Consider the following 20,211-nt stretch of genomic DNA (forward strand, 5'->3'; position numbering starts at 1 on the left):
AACGTATATGGATGGAAGCACACTAGATATAAATTTTGAAAAATAAGCAGCTCAAAAAGAAAAATATGTATGAGGCAGCAGTGAGGCACGCTGGGCAGCCTACAACCAGACGTGGCTGAAGGACCCACTCCACAGCGTGAGCTGGACTCACACAGCCCTTGCAGACTGCTGTGAACACTGCTGCTAGGGAAAAGAAAGCTACAGTGGTGGTTTATGTAGCCTGGGTAAAGCACAATATTGTTTTGAGAATCGCTATTTCTAACTGTCCCTCACAGTTTTCAACAGCAGCCTGTCCCTAACTGAATTCACAGCAGAGTGACCAGAAATGGCGGCGGCGGTGGCTTTTATAGTGCATCACGACCTCATTTCAGCAGCCAATCACAGCCATGCCAATAGTTAACATGCCTACATGCCTAACAGGATGTGCCCACACTTCTGAAGATTCCCATTGGCTGAATCAAAGCGAGCGGGCTGATAGCATTATGGGAACTTCCGATTCCGGTATCCGATATGAAAAAAGTATCGGAAGTCAGTATCGGAATTCCGATACAGCTAATATCGGCCGATACCCGATACTTGCGGTATCGGAAAGCTCAACACTAATTGCCAGACATTGTGCGGACACATTCAGTTCAACTATTCTCTCTCCAACAAAATATTGATGAACTGGAGAATAGGAACAGGTGCAACAATCTCCAAGTTTAAAGGCTCCCAGAATCTGTTTCTGCACCTGACATTCCGTCTCTGCTTATATCCATCTTCAATGAGTTCCTTGGACACTCCACAGGCTGTGCAAGAAGCCTACATAGAGACCACATGTAGCACAAGCGACCAGAAAATCGCAGCTTCAGGTCTACTAAGGAGACTACTGAAGCAAATAAAAAGTGCAAAAAAAGGTTTTAAAAAATATTTTGAAAAAATGTTAAAAATATAAAAGCTCAAATCACTCAAATTGTAGACACATTCGAAATAAAACAATTAAAAAAATACACATATTTGGTGCCGCCGTGTTCAGAAGAGCCCGATCTATCAAGATATAAAAAGAATTAATGCAATTGGTAAATGGCATAATGACAAAAAATCAAAACCCCAGAATTACATGTTTTTGGTCGTCACAACATTGCAATATAATGCAATAACAAGCGATCAAGGCATCATATCTACCCCAAAATAGTATAAAAAAAAAACATGATCTCTGCATGCAAAAGCTAAAACCCTCTCACAGCCCCAGATCCCAGAAAATGGCACCATTTTTTTTATAAACTTTGGGGTTTTTTCCACTTAAAAAAGAATCTATATTTGTTTGGTATCTGTGACCTTGTAAATGTAAGGGAAAGGAACTAACTAGGCATGTCTCCTCCGTGAAGGGTCCGGAACCATGGGGGCTGTCACTTATATTGCAGGGTAGAAAGCTTGAGACTCCAGACCGAACTCTGTGTTTGAGAAAAGGGGACGTGGCTGAGTTGACAGAGCTGCAGCACACGAGTGACCAGACAGTTTGGTCGGGAACTTCGAGCGCACGGGACTCCTGTGATGTAAAATCAGCTGAGGCATCTGTGTTGTGAACACTTTTGACCTGGCTTCTGAGTTTGGGCTCCCTCTGGTGGTTGCTGCTGGTAATGGAGCTGGCCAGGCTGACAGAAGTTAGTCACCTGAGGAGGATGATTGGAGGTCAGGTGTTACAAACTGGAGAGATTTAAGTGAGCAACCTTCCCTCAGTTGTTGACGGTGATTTGGTTTTCTTCCTGAGTGTTCTGGAAGTCTGCTTACCTCCTGCTTTGTCCTGAATCTTTCAGATAAGTTATTTGTCTGCTTGAATCTTTTTCCATTTGATCCATTTTTTGCTTTCCTCTGATTTCTGCTTTGGTGGTGTGAGTTCAGCCTGGTCTCCTGCTGGGACCTGTGCTGGACTCTGTTCCATATGCCACAGCTCATGTCAGTCTTTTCAGTATTTCTAATCCCCTGTTATATCAGTGTCAGTTCACACCAGAGTTCTGATTTAATGGGGGAGAGGTCGTGTGGCCTAAGCATTTTTGCATATCAGACGTGTTGGATTTTTTCTAAGGGTTTTTTGCGTGATTGCAGACAGTATCCTTTCCTGTCCTGTTCTATATAGACAGTTTGGGCCCCATCATTTGCTTACTCTATTTTCTGCCTGTGTTTTGTGCCTCATCTTGTCTCACCGGCAATATATGTGGGGCTATATATTTCTTTGGGGTTCGTGTTAGGAATGGGTCACGGAGGAGGATGGCAGGAACAAGCTAAGCCACCAGAAGACCAGAGAGGATGGTAACTAAGCGGATTGCAGACCCCTGATCCTATCCACACAACTAGCAGTAGCCGTGGATCGTTCCTACGATGCCCTAGACCAGTGTTTCTCAACTCCAGTCCTCAAAACCCACCAACAGGTCAAGTTTTCAGGATATCCTTAGCATTGCACAGGTGATTTCAACACCTGCTCAAGCATTAATTCCATCACCTGTGCAGTACTAAGGAAATCCTGAAAACATGACCTGTTGGTGGGTCTTGAGGACTGGAGTTGAGAAACACTGCCCTAGACGCTTCGTCACAGCCGGAGAACTAACTAAGCCTAAAGACAGAAAGATGAAATCTAAACTGCCCCGGAGCAGATCCCCAAAGGAATAGACAGCCCCCAAACATATTGTCGGTGAGACAAGATGATGCGACACAAACACAGGCAGAGAACAGAGTGAGCAAACAGTGGGGCCCAAGCTGTCTAGACAGGACAGGACAGAAATGATACTGTCTGCAATCAGACACAAAACCCTGAAAAAGTCCAACACTACTGATATACAAAAATCCTGAGCTCACACGATCTCACCCCCGCTAAATCAGCACTCTGGTATAAACTGGCAGCAAAGCAAAAAGATACTAACATAACAGGGGACTGAACAAGCTGCAACATATGAAGCAGGGCCCAGCACTGCCCCCAGCAGGGAGTACGCTGAACCCTAGCAGCAAAACAGAAAGCAAAAAAAAGACACAACCAGATTAGATGCAAAGGATTAGCAAAAGAATCACTTAGCTGAACCATGCAGATCAGGCAGGGGACGAAAGAGCTCCAAATGCACACTGAGGAAATCACCAGCAACCTCCCAGAGCAGTCAGCTCAATTATATGCTCCCAGCCAGTAATCCCAGGTTTCCAATTATCATCATCAGATGGGGAACTTTCATCCACCTGGCCAGCTCCACTACTCTCAGCAACCACCAGAGGGAGCTTCGGCTCAGAACTCCGAGCAAGAGATTTCACAACAGGTTCTACACCGGGGCAGTTTAGCTTTCCCTTTTCTCTCTTTAGGCTTAGTTAATTCTTTGGCTGTGCCGAGGCGTCTAGGGCATCGTAGGTACATCACACGGCTAATTCTAGTTGTGTCGTCTGTTTAGGGGTCTGCAATCCGCTAAGTTACCAACCTATAATATTAGCGGGATTGTATATCCAAAAAACTGATTGTGAATAGCAATGGATAAAATTTAACTTTTAATCAGGGTCTAATTAAAATATGACAAACAGCACCCTTGTGAAAAAAACTCAAAGCAAAAAAACCACAAAAGACACGAAGATACAGATAAAAATAATCGCAGATATTTATCTGCCTACAAATGAGTATGAGGCCTCTAGTAATTAGTGAATATTCTTAGTGTAGTTGTCTAGAGGAACCACAGTATTCAATATAATGTACTTGCACTGTGGTCAAATAATCACATTTCCATCATCACAATTATTAGCCACTGCAATTAAGGAAATATAATAGGGAACTTATCCATAAATGTTTTATATAAAGCAACGAACGATAGTCCCCTTTATACCAATATCCGTAACACATGGGCATATAATTGCATATAGTCACAATTCCTCAAAATATACCATAGACATTCCATAAATGACATGAGGCCAATATATATGCAGCATAAAATATAAAGGCAGGAATGAAGGAAGAGAGTTTGAAACTGGTCACACTAAAAGAACCATAACACCTCACTGAATCAGTGTGCATTCAAGGTGACCATGAAAGTTCGAACACAGCAATGCCGCATTTATCACATATTACTGCGGCTTTAATATTGTGAGATCTCACCCAAAAAATGAGGAGTCCATTCCTTCCAATACCCTTTAGAATGACCGTAGAACCATGACGGGCGATACCAGGCACTGCCTGCCTAGAGGATTGCGTCTCCCGACGCGTTTCGTTACAGTACACTCATCAGGGGAGTTATAGCAAAAAATACCGCTGCCTTACCATCATCCCCCACTTTTGTGTTTCATATAGTTTGAGCTGGAGGCCGCGTCCTTTGTAAGCCATGCCCCCGGCGTGTGACGCACTGCAAATGGGACGGCGCTGTGACTGACATCACAGCAGCAAGGGCTGTGGAGCGCTTCTATTACTATAGTAATGTCTGGAGCTGAAGAAAAAACCTCCCTCAGTAAAGCCCATTGTATTATCGCAACCATTAACATTGCACCGTCCATCTTAATTAACCCTTTTGTTCTTAAAAATCGCCACAAAGGACCAATTAGACTACAATGATAATAACATAATAAACTGTATTCAAACTAAGCTTATATGTTCACAAAACCCAATATGCACTTTTGCTAGGTACTGGGGAACAAGAAAATCCCAAACGGCATGATACAAAATACCTCACCACACAGTATGACAACAACCATGTGAACAAAGTCCAAGAGTGTGGTAAGTCTGAAATTCGACCTAAGGCAATCTGTGCCCAAAATAAAACAAGATTTTTTTGGAAAAGGTAACTGAGGTAGAGGAAAATACAAAAATAAGAATAAAAATAGATAAAAATAAAATATAAAAAAAAAAAAAAAAATAGCAGTTGTAGGGGGGAAATTCATGTGATGTAAGGAGTGGATCTCTAGAGCCGTGGGATGGAAAGATTGGGCGAGCTAACCACGTGATGACCACCCCCTATACAGGGAGTGTTGGGGGCAAGCCCAGAAAAACCTAATCGCATGGCAAGATCAAAGAGAGCGGCTCCAAAAATTGTTGATCACAATTCCTTGTCGATCAAGGAATAACACCACGAACAACATGGGTGTCCTTGTAAAAAACAACAATAGGACAGTTGTTCATTTAAGCCATGTGGATGCATTGTTCTCAATTGGAAGATCCATTTACTTTCTTTCTGAAGGATCATCTTATTCCAGTCCCTCCCTCTTACTGGAGGCACAATCCTATCAATAGCAATAGCAAGTTACCAACCTCTCTGGTCATCTGGTTGCCTAGTCTATTCCCCTGCTATCCTCCTCGGTTACCTAATCATAACACATCTGGGAATATCAGAGCAGAGCCTGGGATGGCAGAGCGCTTTGACAGCTGGCTGTGTTGACAGAGGAGTCGTGAGTTCTCCATCTGGGCTCCCTCTAGTGGTGACAGTAGGTAATGAAGCTGATCTAAATGGCAGAGACCTGCCACCTGAGGAGGAGGACTGTGAGTTGACATCAGGAGTCTCTGACTGGATTTAAGTCAGCCGACTCCCTAATTTTGTGCTGGTGATTTTTTCCTGCCCTGAGATTCTGGTTTCCAGTTCTGTTCCTGCCTTCTCAAGCTAAGTGTGCTCTGCTATTTTTTCACATGAGATTTGGTCTGGTTTACTCAGTTTTTGTGGTCAGCCAGCCCCTGCTGGGGCTGTGCTGAATTTCCATTTTTATGTCTCTGTTTATGCCAGTTTGCTTTTTGTCCCAGATCAGATTGGTCTCTTTTTGCTCTGTCTTCAGAATATACCAGAGTGCTGATATAGGGAATTGAAGTCTAGCGACTTCAGGGTTTTTGTTATCAGAAAGTGTTGGACTTTTTTTGGCAGGGTTTTGTGCGTGATTGCAGACAGCATCTTTCCTTTCCTGTCCTTTTTAGTTAGTGTGGGCCCCATCGTTTTCTCAGCCTATTTTTCTATCTGTGTTTGTGTTTTCATCTTGTCTCACCGACAATACTTGTTTGGGGGCTGTCTATTGCTTTGGGGTCTGCTCTGGGGCAGTTTAGATTTCCCCTTTTCTTGCTTTAGGCTTATTTAGTTCTCCGGCTGTGACGAGGCATCTAGGATCATCGTAGGTACGCTCCACGGCTACTGCTAGTTGTGTGGATAGGATCAGGGGTCTGCAATCCGCTTAGTTACCAACCTCTCTGGTTTTCTGTGGCTTAGCTTGTTTTTGTTTTTCCTCCTCGGTGACTCAATCATAACAGCTGCCACAGCCGTCCCCGCTGACAGTACTGACAGTGAGAGATAAGGTCTGTGAATGGGACTGTCGATTCGGCACAGCAAACCGGGCTGCCCATTGTAAACTGTGTTTGGGCAGTGCTGCAAATCTCTGCAGTGTTGAGACACTCACTGCTGAGGATAAGGATGTATCCTTCTTCATCACCTCATCCGCTGAACCCAAGACCCGCATCAGTATCCCAAGGATTCGCAGCCTTCGTCAGGACCACGGGAGGACACTACCAATGTCAAGAGGTACTACATCATTTACCTCAGGATTTTGACAGACCCCCACTTCGACGCAATCTAGGCAGCACCAGTCACAGACAGAAGTTCAACCGTGACTGGCGCCTGAGTGATAAGTTATATATTATTGTATTGTTGGCTTTACTTGTCCCTGTTCCTTAAGTTATCCCCATTAGCCTTTTGCTGTATTAGGGAATATTATTGCTCCATTTTCTTCTTGCGTGGAGTTTCTACTGTATAATAAACCCCTTTCATCCTTTGTCTGTGTACAGTCCGTTACTGCAACCTACGTGCCTGCAGTTTCCTCACTAGTGTTGAGCATTCCGATACTGCAATATCGGGTATCGGCCGATATTCGCGGTATCGGAGTTCCGATACTGAGTTCCAATACTTTTAGAATATCGAATACCGGAATCGGAAGTTCCCATAATGCAATGAGCCAATTTGATTTTATTCAGCCAATGAGGAATCCTAAGAAGTGTGGGCACATCCTGTTATGCATGCTAGGCATGTTAACTAATGGCATGGCTGTGATTGGCTGCTGAAATGATATCATGATGCACTATAAAAGCCGCCGCCGCCATTTTGGGTTCACTTTGCTGTGAATTTACTTAGGGACAGGACGCTGCTGTTCTGACTCTGAGGGACAGTTTGAGCTAGCGATTTGCTTTATTGTGCTTTATCCAGGCTACTTTAGCAACCGCTGTGTGAGAAGCTTTCTTTTGCCTTGCAGCGCTGTTCACGGCTGTCTGCGAGGTCTCTGTGTGTGAGTGCAGCTCACGCTGTAGTGTGTTCTGCACCACCTCCGGTTGTAGTCCGCTCAGCGTGCGTCACTGCCTCATACATTGTCCTTTTTTGCATTAGTGCTGCTCATTTTTCCAGATTTCTCCTATTAGTGTGGTTCCATCCGTATCCAGCTAGATTGCTTGAAAACACTATATAGGAGTAGATAGAGGAGCTTTTCTGCAGCCTTGCAGCACTGTTCACGGCTGTCTGCGAGGTCTCTGTGTGTGAGTGCAGCTCACGCTGTAGTGTGTTCTGCAGCCACCTCCGGTTGTAGTCCGCTCAGCATGCGTCACTGCCTCATACATTGTCCTTTTTTGCATTAGTGCTGCTCCGAGGGCTAGTCCGCCCTGGGGCACCAGCCTTATGCCTAGCCCACCCTGGGGCACCAGCCTTATGCCTAGCCAACCCTGGGGCACCAGCCTTATGCCTAGCCCGCCCTGGGGCACCAGCCTTATGCCTAGCCCGCCCTGGGGCACCAGCCTTATGCCTAGCCCGCCCTGGGGCACCAGCCTTATGCCTAGCCCGCCCTGGGGCACCAGCCTTATGCCTAGCCCGCCCTGGGGCACCAGCCTTATGCCTAGCCCGCCCTGGGGCACCAGCCTTATGCCTAGCCCGCCCTGGGGCACCAGCCTTATGCCTAGCCCGCCCTGGGGCACCAGCCTTATGCCTAGCCCGCCCTGGGGCACCAGCCATATGCCTAGCCCGCCCTGGGGCACCAGCCTTATGCCTAGCCCGCCCTGGGGCACCAGCCTTATGCCTAGCCCGCCCTGGGGCACCAGCCTTATGCCTAGCCCGCCCTGGGGCACCAGTCTTATGCCTAGCCTGCCCTGGGGCACCAGCCTTATGCCTACCCGCCCTGGGGCCTGGGGCTGCAAGAGACATGCTAGGACAGGTGGTGAGTGCCTCTGTCCTGTCCCTGCGCTCTGCCCTGTCCTGTCCCTGCGCTCTGCCCTGTCCCCTCAGCTGCACTCTGCCCTGTCCCCTCAGCTGCACTCTGCCCTGTCCCTGCACTCTGCCCTGTCCTTGCACTCTGCCCTGTCCCTGCGCTCTGCCCTGTCCCTGCGCTCTGCCCTGTTCCCTCAGCTGCGCTCTGCCCTGTCCCTGTGCTCTGCCCTGTCCCCTCAGCTGCACTCTGCCCTGTCACTGCGCTCTGCCCTGTCCCTGCACTCTGCCCTGTCCCCTCAGCTGCGCTCTGCCCTGTCACTGCGCTCTGCCCTGTCCCCTCAGCTGCGCTCTGCTCTATCACTGCGCTCTGCCCTGTCCCCTCAGCTGCGCTCTGCCCTGTCCCTGCGCTCTGCCCTGTCCCCTCAGCTGCGCTCTGCCCTGTCCCTGTGCTCTGCCATGTCCCCTCAGCTGCACTCTGCCCTGTCACTGCGCTCTGCCCTGTCCCCTCAGCTGCGCCCTGTCCCTGCGCTCTGCCCTGTCCCCTCAGCTGCGCTCTGCCCTGTCCCTGCGCTCTGCCCTGTCCCCTCAGCTGCACTCTGCCCTGTCACTGCGCTCTGCCCTGTCCCTGCACTATGCCCTGACCCCTCAGCTGCGCTCTGCCCTGTCACTGCGCTCTGCCCTGTCCCCTCAGCTGCGCTCTGCCCTATCACTGCGCTCTGCCCTGTCCCTGCGCTCTGCCCTGTCCCCTCAGCTGCGCTATGCCCTTTCCCTGCCGCTGCTCTCTTCTCTTTGGGTATGTGCACACGTTGTGGATTGTGCTGCGGATTTGGCTGAATCCGCAGGTAAAATGACCTGTGCTTTACCTGCAGATTTTGTGCAGATTTTGTGCGGATTTCGCCTGCGTTTTTACACCTGCGTATTCCTATAATGGAATGGGTGTAAAAACGCTGCGGATTCCGTACAAAGAAGTGACATGCTGCAGAAAATAAACTGCAGCAAATCTGCGTAGAATTTTCCGTAGCATGTGCACAGCTGATTTGGTTTTCCATGGGATAACATGGTACTGTACACCGCATGGAAAACTGCTGCAGATTCGCAGCCAAATCTGCAACGTGTGCTCATACCCTTCCTCTGCCTGTGCCGCTGCTCTCTTCTCTTTCTCTGCCTGTGCCAATGCTCTCTTCTCTTTCTGTGCCTGTGCCAACGCTCTCTTCTCTGTGCCGCTACGCTCTGCATGCACCTGAGTTTTGTACAGGCCACAATATGTTTTGCGCTGTACACAAGAAATGGCCGTCAGTGTCAGTATAACTTCAAGGAAATCTATCTGCAGAATTCACATTCCAATCTGCCTGCATTAGCGGACCTGATGAGGCTGGTGAACTGACTGCAAATCCATGTCTGGTTGGCTGGATAATCCTGCATGAAGGTTTCGCTGCCTGAATCTCCGCTGGGCGTTTTCTGAGCGCTAGTCGGGTTGTGAAATTCTCATCTTATAAGGTCCCAGGATTATACAATCATTCCTACAAGCCGCGCACCAACCGGAGGAGCACAGGAGGGAGCGCTGAGTAATTACAGGGGGTGGGAGGGTGAATGCACAGGTTACACAGCTGTAATACTCCTATGTCACCGGGAGCACTGCTCCTGCAGCTGTACATTCTATCATCCCACAAGGGAGAGACGGATGTGAACTACAGCTCTGGAATGTAATACAGCAGGTAGCTCAGTTTCAGTAATGAAATGTTATAATTCTGTATGGAGGCCTATGTGGTGCCTATAATACTGTATGGAAGACTATGTGGTACCCGTAATACTGTATGGAGGACTATGCGGTGCCCATAATTCTGTATGGAGGACTACATGGTGCCCCATTATTCTGTATGAAGGACTATGCGGTGCCCATAATTCTGTATGGAGGACTATGTGGTGCCCATAATACTGTATGTAGGGATATGTGGTGTACTGTATGCTATGCCAGGCCTGCCATTGCCATTAATGATCCCTCTTCTGGATTCTTCTGTTTGGTTCTTGTATGTGCGGTGATGGCGCTGACATCCTTGTGTTCAGACATCTTTTCTCCAAGTCTCTAAATTAAAATGTCCACTATTGTACTAATGTACGGCGAGGGGTTCCGTCGGTCCCTGCAGCTAATCACACGGGTATCGGGAGGCTTTCGCCGCTAAGACCGGCAGGCAGCAACGCTGCCTGGCTGGTCCGGGCAAATTTTAGCCCCCCCCTGCAGATATGAACGCTTCAATTGGCTGGGCTGTGTAGCATCTACCATGGAACGCTTGTTGGGACAAAGTGATCACTATACCCCCTACGTCAATCCTTGGGGGTGTAGATTCCAAAATGGGGTCACTTTTTAACTTCAAAGTAACACAGGTCAGATTTGCAAAAAATGGCCTGGGCATTAAGGTGAAAACAGGCCTGCGGCCCTAATGGATTAAATGAATCGTAGTGCGGAAAGATCTGCAGCATATGAACAACGGTGCAGCTTTTAGTAGAATTAGGATGCTGAAATGATGCAGATTTGGCGTGGGATATATGGCAAAAGAACCCATGGTGTAATTCCGCGGTCTCAAAGCCTAAATGTTGAGTTGTACATTACTGTAGGTGGGCCCCTAAAATTAATTCCCTTGGTGGGCCCTAGACACCCCAGTCCGACCCTGATCTCAGCGTGTGTAGCATCAGTCGGCCTCTCCGCGGCCAATGGCAGCCGGGGGCAGGGCTTGCTGGCTGTGCGTTATTGGCGGCATGTGACGTGGGCGTCACTCGTACAGTGGTCAGCACTATTATGGAGATGGGGGTGCAGTATACGTTCTAATAACGTTTCCTAATGTTTTTTTTAATAGCACGGCAATGTATACCCCTGTATGGCCAATTTTAATTCATACAAATTGCGTACTCCTCCGTGGTGAAAAATACTCCTCAAAAATATTGGGAGGAGTATTTTTACTCCTCTGAAAAATATGTAGCGCGACCTCTGGATCCCACTCGTCTCACCAATCACCTGAAGGCTTCTCCCTAATACACTGGCACGAAAGATCAGCTCTGCTGATCAGCACATAATCAAGCCTTCATCCCAAGGCCACCCACCTTGGGATACATAACAATCCTTTAGCACCCTGCTCCTGTTACCACTCTGGACATGGCTATCGTCCATCCTGGGACACCCACACAGCCCCCCCTAGCAGACACAGTCGTCACTACACCATACCATAAATAAAAAAAGAACCTAGACATGTTTGGTGTATGAGAACTCGTAATGAGCTGTAGAGTCATAACAGCAGGTCAGTTCTAGTATTTTGTGAACACGAGTGATTGCGAGCCCTTCGGCCGCGCACTGGGATTACGAACCACGCAATGGGATGTAACCATGCAACCATCTAACCATGTAACCATGCAACAGACTGACCTCGCAATGGGGTGTAACCACACACCAGACTGGCGTATGTGCAGACTAACAGCAAACATAAATACCTGGTGTACCTCTCTTGCCACTCCTACCTTGTGTATGAAAAAGCTCTGTTAATATTGTTTGGGTAGAGCTATTCTATAGCGCTATCCATGAAGAAAATGCACGGGTAGAGCTATCCCATAGAACTATTCCTAAAGGAAATGATCAGGTAGAGCTATCCGATAGCGTTATCCCCCAATGTTCCTGAGCGTAAGCTATTTTACATGGTTGAGCGCACTTGGGAACTGCCCCCAAGGCCCTGCCCATGCCCAATGTTTGGTCCGTAGACCGCGGCTAGGAGTTAGTCCCGCTTTTGTGTGCAAAAGTTTTGGGCTTTTACAATTGTTAAAAATCTTAATAAAAGACTTCTTTGTACACACAGTTACTGCGTCCTCATCTGGGCCCAAATTGATTACTTCATCACCAGCATCAGGTATAGGGATCATGGTGCTTTTGAGGATATCTCTCTTTTCCACCATGGGTGCGTGAGGACGGAGTGACATCAGTCACAGTTTTGTCCTCATGCTTTCCTGTAATGTAGAATATTGAAATTAGGCTAAAATCCCACCAAAGACATTTGCAAGGAGTTTGTGTGGGTTACCTACGGATTCCTCCCACACTCCAAAGACATACTGATGGGGAATTTTGATTGTAAGCCCCAATGGGGACAGTGATATCAATGGAAGTAAAGTTGTGGAATTTATGGTGCTACATACAGTGGGGAAAATAAGGATTTGACACTGCCAATTTTGCAAGTTTACCCACCTACAAAGAATGGAGAGGTCTGTAATTTTTAATGTAGGCACACTTCAACTATGAAAGACAGAATCTTAAAAAAAATCCAGAAAATCATATTGTATGATTTTTACATAACTAATTTGCATTTTTTTGCATGAAATAAGTATTTGATACAATTGAAAAACAGAACTTAATATTTGGTACAGAAAACTTTGTTTGCAATTACAGAGGTCATATGTAGTAGTTCTTTCCCAAGTTTCTACACACCGCAGCAAGGATTGTTTCTCCCTCCTCCATACAGATCTGTCAGTTTTCGGGGCTGTCGCTGTGCAACATTGAGTTTCAGCTATTGTCGTATCACAAGGCTGCCAAGCTCCGCTGTTAGGCAGGTATACAGGAAAGGGTATTAAACAGGGGCTATCCAGGATTATCTATTTATCTCTTCAATTTGTCGCATTTCAGCATTTTAAGCGTGTGTCTTGTATGTTGTTAGTCCTTTTATAAATGGTTAATAAAGGTTTCTATTTTATATAATGGGGTCTTCATATGTGAGCTGATTCCTGAACTTTCTCAGAATCATCCTTACCACATGAGGCAAGATCACGTACAGAGCCCCAGACCGAGGAAGATGACAGTCATCTTGCTTAGGCTGGTTTCACATTTGCGTTTTTTAGCGCTGGAAAAAAACGCTAACCTGCGCATGCGTTTTTTCCCCTATCTTTAACATGGGTGCGCATACTTGCGCGCTTGTAAGCGCATGTATGCGATTTTCATGCGCTGCGTTTTTTTGGGGTGTGCGATTGGATTTTCCAGACGCATCATGTTGCATTTTTTGGCCCTGCAAAAAAGCGCATGCGCACATATGCGCACGTTTTGCGCTAAAAAGGGCCATTATAGCCTATGGATGCGCATATGTGCGCACTGGCATGCTCATGTAAGCGTTTTTTTGCATATGCGTTTTTTTTTTTTAACCATGGAATTTAGGGGTTTGAGTTAGAGTTAGGGTTAGTTAAGGGGGTTTAGGGTTAGGGTTGGGTTTTGGGTCAGGGTTAGGGTTTAGTATGGTTTGGTTAAGGGTTAGGGTCAGGGTTAGGGTCAGGATTAGGGTTAAGTATGGTTTTGTTAAGGGTTAGGGTCAGGGTTAGGGTTAGGGTTAGGGTTAGGGTCAGGGTTAGGGTTAGGGTTAGGGTCAGGGTTAGGGTTAGGGTCAGGGTTAGGGTTAAGTATGGTTTTGTTAAGGATTAGGGTCAGGGTTAGGGTCAGGATTAGGGTTAAGTATGGTTTTGTTAAGGGTTAGGGTCAGGGTTAGGGTTAGGGTTAGGGTTAGGGTCAGGGTTAGGGTTAGGGTTAGGGTCAGGGTTAGGGTTAGGGTCAGGGTTAGGGTTAAGTATGGTTTTGTTAAGGATTAGGGTCAGGGTTAGGGTCAGGATTAGGGTTAAGTATGGTTTTGTTAAGGGTTAGGGTCAGGGTTAGGGTTAGGGTTAGGGTTAGGGTTAGGGTCAGGGTTAGGGTTAGGGTTAGGGTTAGGGTTAGGGTTAGGGTCAGGGTCAGGGTTAGGGTTAAGTATGGTTTTGTTAAGGGTTAGGGTCAGGGTTAGGGTTAGGGTTAGGGTCAGGGTTAGGGTTAGGGTTAGGGTTAGGGTCAGGGTTAGGGTCAGGGTTAGGGTTAGGGTCAGGGTTAGGGTTAGGGTTAGTTAGGGTTTAGGGTTTGGGTTAGGGTTAAGTATGATTTGGTTAAGGGTTAGGGTCAGGGTTAGGGTTAGGGTTAGGGTCAGGGTTAGGGTTAGTAAAGTCATGGTTTGGGTAGTGTGAGGGGCCACCTAAAAATGTTGGAAAAAAACGCAAACGCGGTAAAAACGCGCTAAAAACGCATACAAACGCATAAAAACGCTGCGTTTTTTTCATGCATGCTCATAAAAATGCTTGAAAAAAACGCAGCAGTTGTATGCTTATGTATGCGTTTTTTCAATGCGTTTTTTTGCGGGAAAAACGCGCTGCAAAAAAAAGCAAGTGTGAAACTAGCCTAATCCTCCATTTTCTAATAATTGTGCCAACAGCTGTTGCCTTCTCACCAATTGCCTATTGTGCTGTAGCCCATCCCAGCCTTGTACAGGTCTACAATTTTGTCCCTGATGTCCTTTAGACTTCATTTTGGTCTTGGCCATGGTGGAGAGGTTGGAGTGTGACTGATTGAGTGTGTGGATAGGTGTCTTTTATACAGGTAACGAGTTCAAACAGGAGCAGTTAGCACAAGTAATGAGCGTAGAGTAGGAGGGCTTCTTAAAGAAAAGCTAACAGGTCTGCGAGAGCCAGAATTCTTTCTGGTTAGTAGGTGATCAACCACTTATTTCATGCAATAAAATGCAAATCATTTATGTTAAAATCATAAAATAAATCCAGAAAACCACAGTGTAAGGTGAAGTGTACCTACAATAAAAATTACAGCGCTCTCCATTCTTTGAAGGTGGTAAAAGTTGCAAAATTGGCATTGTATCAAATACCGTATATACTCACATATAAGCCGAGATTTTCAGCCCATTTCTTGGGGCTGAAAGTCCCCCTTTCGGCTTATACGCGAGTCATATATGCCAGGAAGTCGGTGGGGGAGAGGGAGCGGGTGTGTCACATCATACTGACTCCCCTTGGCGAGTCTCTGCAGCCCCCTGCTTGTCCCACGGTCTCAGACGCCTGCCTTTAGCGGTCATGTGGTACCGTTCATTAAAGACATGAATATGCACATGAACGGGGCTGCAGAGACCGCGCCAGAAGGGGTAAGTATATGCAATATTCACCTGTCCCCGTTCCCATGCTGCTCGCCGCTGCCTGCGGCGTCCTCTGTCAGTGTCGTTCAGGCAGCAGAGGGCGGGGTGACGCAGTTAATGTGCTTCATGCCCTCTGCTGCCTGAACGTCACTGACAGATGACATGGCGGACAGCGGCGAGCAGCCTGGGAACGGGGACAGGTGAATATCTTAGGTGCCGAGTCCTGAGCCAGCAGCAGCACCCCCCCATCATATTTACACATTCACTATATTGAGGATATTATGGAAAGTCCATGGTTACTTACTGGTGTAAACTGGTCTGTGGCCCCGGGTCGTGTCAGGTTGAAGGTCGGAGCGATCTCTTGGACCGTCATAGACTCTACATGCCGTTTATAGACATGGAGTCACTTCCTGACCTTTTTGGGAAATCCGCTGACTCTGTTGTTCTGCAGGCAGGATATTAGATGAGTCCTCATCTTCTGATGCTGGAAATTAGCTGTAGGTTCACCGTCATCTGCCATAAGCTCGTAGGCAAACGCTATAGCATATAAGCCACAGTCATAGTCGTTGTTCTGCTGATCCACATCGATAAACCTCAGATATTTCAGGGGATTGTCGACCACTTCACTGTACATGTTGGCAATCTGCTGACTGATGGATGGAGACGGATTCTTTTCTCTGACGCTGTCGGCTACAAAGATTTGGCCATTTTTATAGCAGGTTGTCAGCCAGTGCTCCCTGTCCGCATCATAGTGGATTTGTACAGCATTCTTCAGTACGCTGTACCCTGGTTCCATAAGAGCGCAGGGGGGCTGCAGGCCATCAAAACCCTTAAACTGACTCTGCAGCAGGTCCTGGGCCATGATGATGATCTCGTCAACCAGGTAGCCTTCCTCCCCTTTGCTCTGAAGGATGGCTAAGATCTCTGGAGGCAGTTTGTTCCCTTGGTTCCCGATATTGGGCATCTCCACTTGTGGGGTCGCTATCTCTGGGGTTACTTCTCTAAGTAGATCAGTAACGTTTTCTGTAGCCACTCTCTTGGCTGGTGGCAGCATCTCAGGCTTACTATTAGAGGAGATGGCCACATCCTTATCTGTTTCAATATCGATGACGACATAATCTGCACCTGGAGAAGAAATGTTGGTGTTCTCAAGGTCATCTGTCTTTTTGACCATTGGTCCATCCTCATTTTTTCCTGTTAAAGAGATCAAAGAAATCATAATTTTTTAAAATAAAATATTCTCCATATTTCTTATGGATTATTACATCTACTGCTCCTTTACTTTGTAACTGCCCACTGTAGATAAACGTTGGCGCTTGCTGGGCTCTATGCAGCGCCGACGTTTGTCATGACATGGTTGGTGATCTTGCAGCGCTCACGACCCCCAGAGTCCTGCAAGCACTGCGATTCCAGTGCAGAGCGATAGCTCTGACAGGTGTTATCATTCCCATGAAGCACCTGAAGGGTTGATAAACGTTTTGAATTTGGTTTTGAGCACTTTGAGGGGTGCAGCTTACCCAGTTTTCCATGGCAAATGTAGGTGCCTTGGCTTATACTTGGGTCGGCTTATACTCATGTATGGTATTTACACACCAAATATCCCCAGAGTAAGTCTATTACCAAGTTATAAAAAAGCAAAAATATAACTACCATATTTTACGGATTATAAGATACACTTTTTTCCCCCAAATTTTGGGGGAAAATGGGGGTGCGTCTTATAATGCGTATATACCTTACCGGTACCGCTGCTGGCCACAGGCTGGCATGAGCAGGTGCCCAGCAGTGCTGCGGGTGCCTGACGGTGCTGCGCAGGGATTTCCCATTCCGCTGCTAGGGTCTCTGTTGCTACGGGGGCCTCTGCTGACATTTTGTAAAAGGCCAGATTCCCCGGCAATTCCATGGCTTCCTGTGCGGTGTACTCCGGGAAAATGGCTGCCGGGTGGGTGGCACATGCGCAGATGGAGATCTCGGCACAAAGATCTCGGGAGATGAGATCTCAGCCCTGAAATCTCATCTTCAGAGATCTTGGTGCTGATATCGTCAACCATCTTCCTGGAGTCCACCACACAGGAAACCATGTAACTGCCAGGGGCTCTGGCCTTTCACAAAATGTCGGCAGAGGCCCACACAGCACGGAGCACCCCACAGCACAGAGCACCCCGCAGCACGCTGTCCCCCACAGCATGTAGCACCCCACAGCGTCTGCAGCACGGAATCCCCGCCTCATCCCATCCTGTGGCCTGCAGCATCACCCCACTCCTGTCTCCTCCTGCAGCGATCCTGGGACCCCGCTTCACCGCAGCCACCACTCCCAGTAAGGAATAAGACACATGGATTATAAGAAGCACCACCATTTTATTAAAAAAAATTTTTCCTATTTTTCTGCTCAAAATTTGGGGTGCGTCTTATAATCCGGAGCGTCTTATAATCCAAAAAATGCGGTATTTGCATATAGATTTTATAGGCTTGTCCAGGGTTAGAAAAATGTAACTGGTTTGTTTGAAAAACAAGACCACCCCTGTCTACAGGTTGTGCCTGTAATTGCAGATCAGCTCCAGTGAAGGGAATGGTATAGAGCTGCAATACCATGAACAAGCTGAAGATTTTGATGGCACAGATTTTTTTTTTAAGAAGATGGCAGCCCTGTTTCTCTTATCCTGGAGAACTGCTTTAGTGTCAGATTGGTTTGGCTGTACTTACCACCAAAAAGTTTAGCACGAGTCTCTCTAACTCCATCAGTAGATTGTTGAGATTCAAAATTTCTCCTGCGTTTATCCTTTTTCAGATGTCTTTAAAATAGTAAAATATAAGGTATATTGTGAATTACAAAGTAACATATCTTTATTCTGCAGAATGAAATATAGACTCATATGTTTCTTCATTCATTTTGTCTTTTACATTTTGTAGAAACATTGGCAATAAGTAAAATTTTGGTATTTATCAACAATTTTTCATGTACATGAAATTTCAATATGTGTGGATCGTACTGGATTGTAAGGTAACATGAAGATCAGACAGGAGTGGATTTATTTGAGTGGAATTGAATTCTGCTCATACAAAACTCAGAATGTTGGAGAGCAAAGATTTTTTTGTAATTCACTCCACGCGAATAAAGCAAAGTGGAAGCTAGCTGCAGCCGCCAGCTTGCGGAAGAGTAGAGGGCTGGTAGAAAGTTGAGCTCACTTCTCTGACCGACTTCTGCTGCTTTATTCTCGATGGCCAGTTTTCCACACTACCATCATGCCGCACCTCTGGCCAAGTGTTCCCTTTGGGCTGAAACTTTGGCTACAAGCAGTCCCCGAAAGGTCTCTGCCCATGCAAGTCCCGACCAAGAGTCAACACTGGGCCAGAGTTGTGGGCAGAGATCAGTGGGGGCTTCCGGAAAGGGGCTTGGTGATATATGAACTTTATTTTCTTCTTACATCCTCCAGTTATTGTGATCTGGGACTGGGGAGACCCCAGAGCATAATAGGAAGCAATCAATATGTGAAGAATAATTTTGCTGTGAATTAAATCTCTCTAAGCAAAGTCTGCATGATTTGGCAGAATTTTGTCAGAGCCTCTCATCTGTAATAAAGATGTCTTTTTTTACAGACTCCCATGCACAATATAAATCATCCTTTACAATACGTACCTACGTATGGTGTTACAGAAGACACCAATGAATGTTCCAAAGAGGAATATGGTGATGGTGAAAACTACAAAACATATGATGACTTTATTCGAAGGGATCTTTGAAGTATCAATACCATCTTCTAAAAAACTGAAAAAGAAGAAATAATATATATATATTATATACTGTATACATCCAATAACTTGGCTGTAATTCACTATGCCATTATTATCGAAGCAGTCCCATAAAGGGAATCTGTCATCAGGCTTTTGCCATCTTATCGGAGAGAACCATAATGTAGAAGCATAGACCTTTACTATAGCGATGTGTCAATTACTGGACTGTTTCAATAGAATCACTGTTTTACCAGCAATTGATTATCACTTCAGGACAACTGGTCTTGTGCCCCCTAGTCCAGCCAGGTCTCCAGCAATATGCAATGTAAACACAAAGCTGTGGCGGGGTTATACACAGCTCAAAAACTGAGCTCTGCTCAATCTGTAGCAGAGAAAACTGTGACTATTCTATAGTCTATTGGACTGTAGAACCCGACAAGACGATTAAAAATATGGGACTTTAGTTTTGCTAAATAATGTCTCAGGGATGATGTCATATTAATATATGATGGATATAATGGACAATATAGAGATCTATGTAGTGGCTTAGGTAGAGGCTGATGTGTTATGGTAAAAATTTTTGACCTGGGCCCCCACCTGCATATTTTTCAAATGTATGGTCCTTTGTAGCATTCCAGATCCTATGATGACATACTTGTTTGCCCTCTCATGTAAAATGTCCCCATCCTGTAATAAAGTCCCCATTTCTGACCCTTCATGTAATAATATCACCCGTCCTGGCCCCTTCCTGTAATAATGTCCCCCATCCTAACCCATTCCTGTAAAAAAATTCAGTAAAAATATCCACCATCTTGATATAAAGTCTTTATCCTTTACCCCTTTCTGGTATAATGTTTATCTTTCCTGTTATAATGACCTCCATCCTGAACCTCTTCCTGGTATAATGTCCTCCATCCTGGTCCCTTTCCTGGTATAATGTCTCCTTTTCCTGGTATAATGTCCTCCATCCTGGGCCTCTTCCTGATATAATGCCCTCCATCTCCATCCTGGGCCCTTTCCTGGTATAATGTCCTCCATCCTGGACCTCTTACAGATATAATGTCCTCCATCCTGGGCCCTTTCCTGGTATAATATCTCCTTTTCCTGGTATAATGTCCTCCATCCTTTGCCTCTTCCAGGTATAATGCCCTCCATCTCCATCTTGGGCCCTTTCCTGGTATAATGTCCTCCATCCTGGACCTCTTACAGATATAATGTCCTCCATCCTGGGCCCTTTCCTGGTATAATGTCTCCCTTTCCTGATATAATGTCCTCCATCCTTTGCCTCTTCCTGGTATAATGTCCTCCATCCTGGGCCCTTTCCTGGTATAATGTCCCCCATCCTGGTCCACTTGCAGTAATATATGTCCTCCATC

The sequence above is a fragment of the Dendrobates tinctorius genome, unplaced genomic scaffold (assembly GCF_039654945.1).
Source record: "Dendrobates tinctorius isolate UK_male_01 unplaced genomic scaffold, ASM3965494v1 ptg000175l, whole genome shotgun sequence".
Taxonomy (NCBI): Eukaryota; Metazoa; Chordata; class Amphibia; order Anura; family Dendrobatidae; genus Dendrobates; species Dendrobates tinctorius.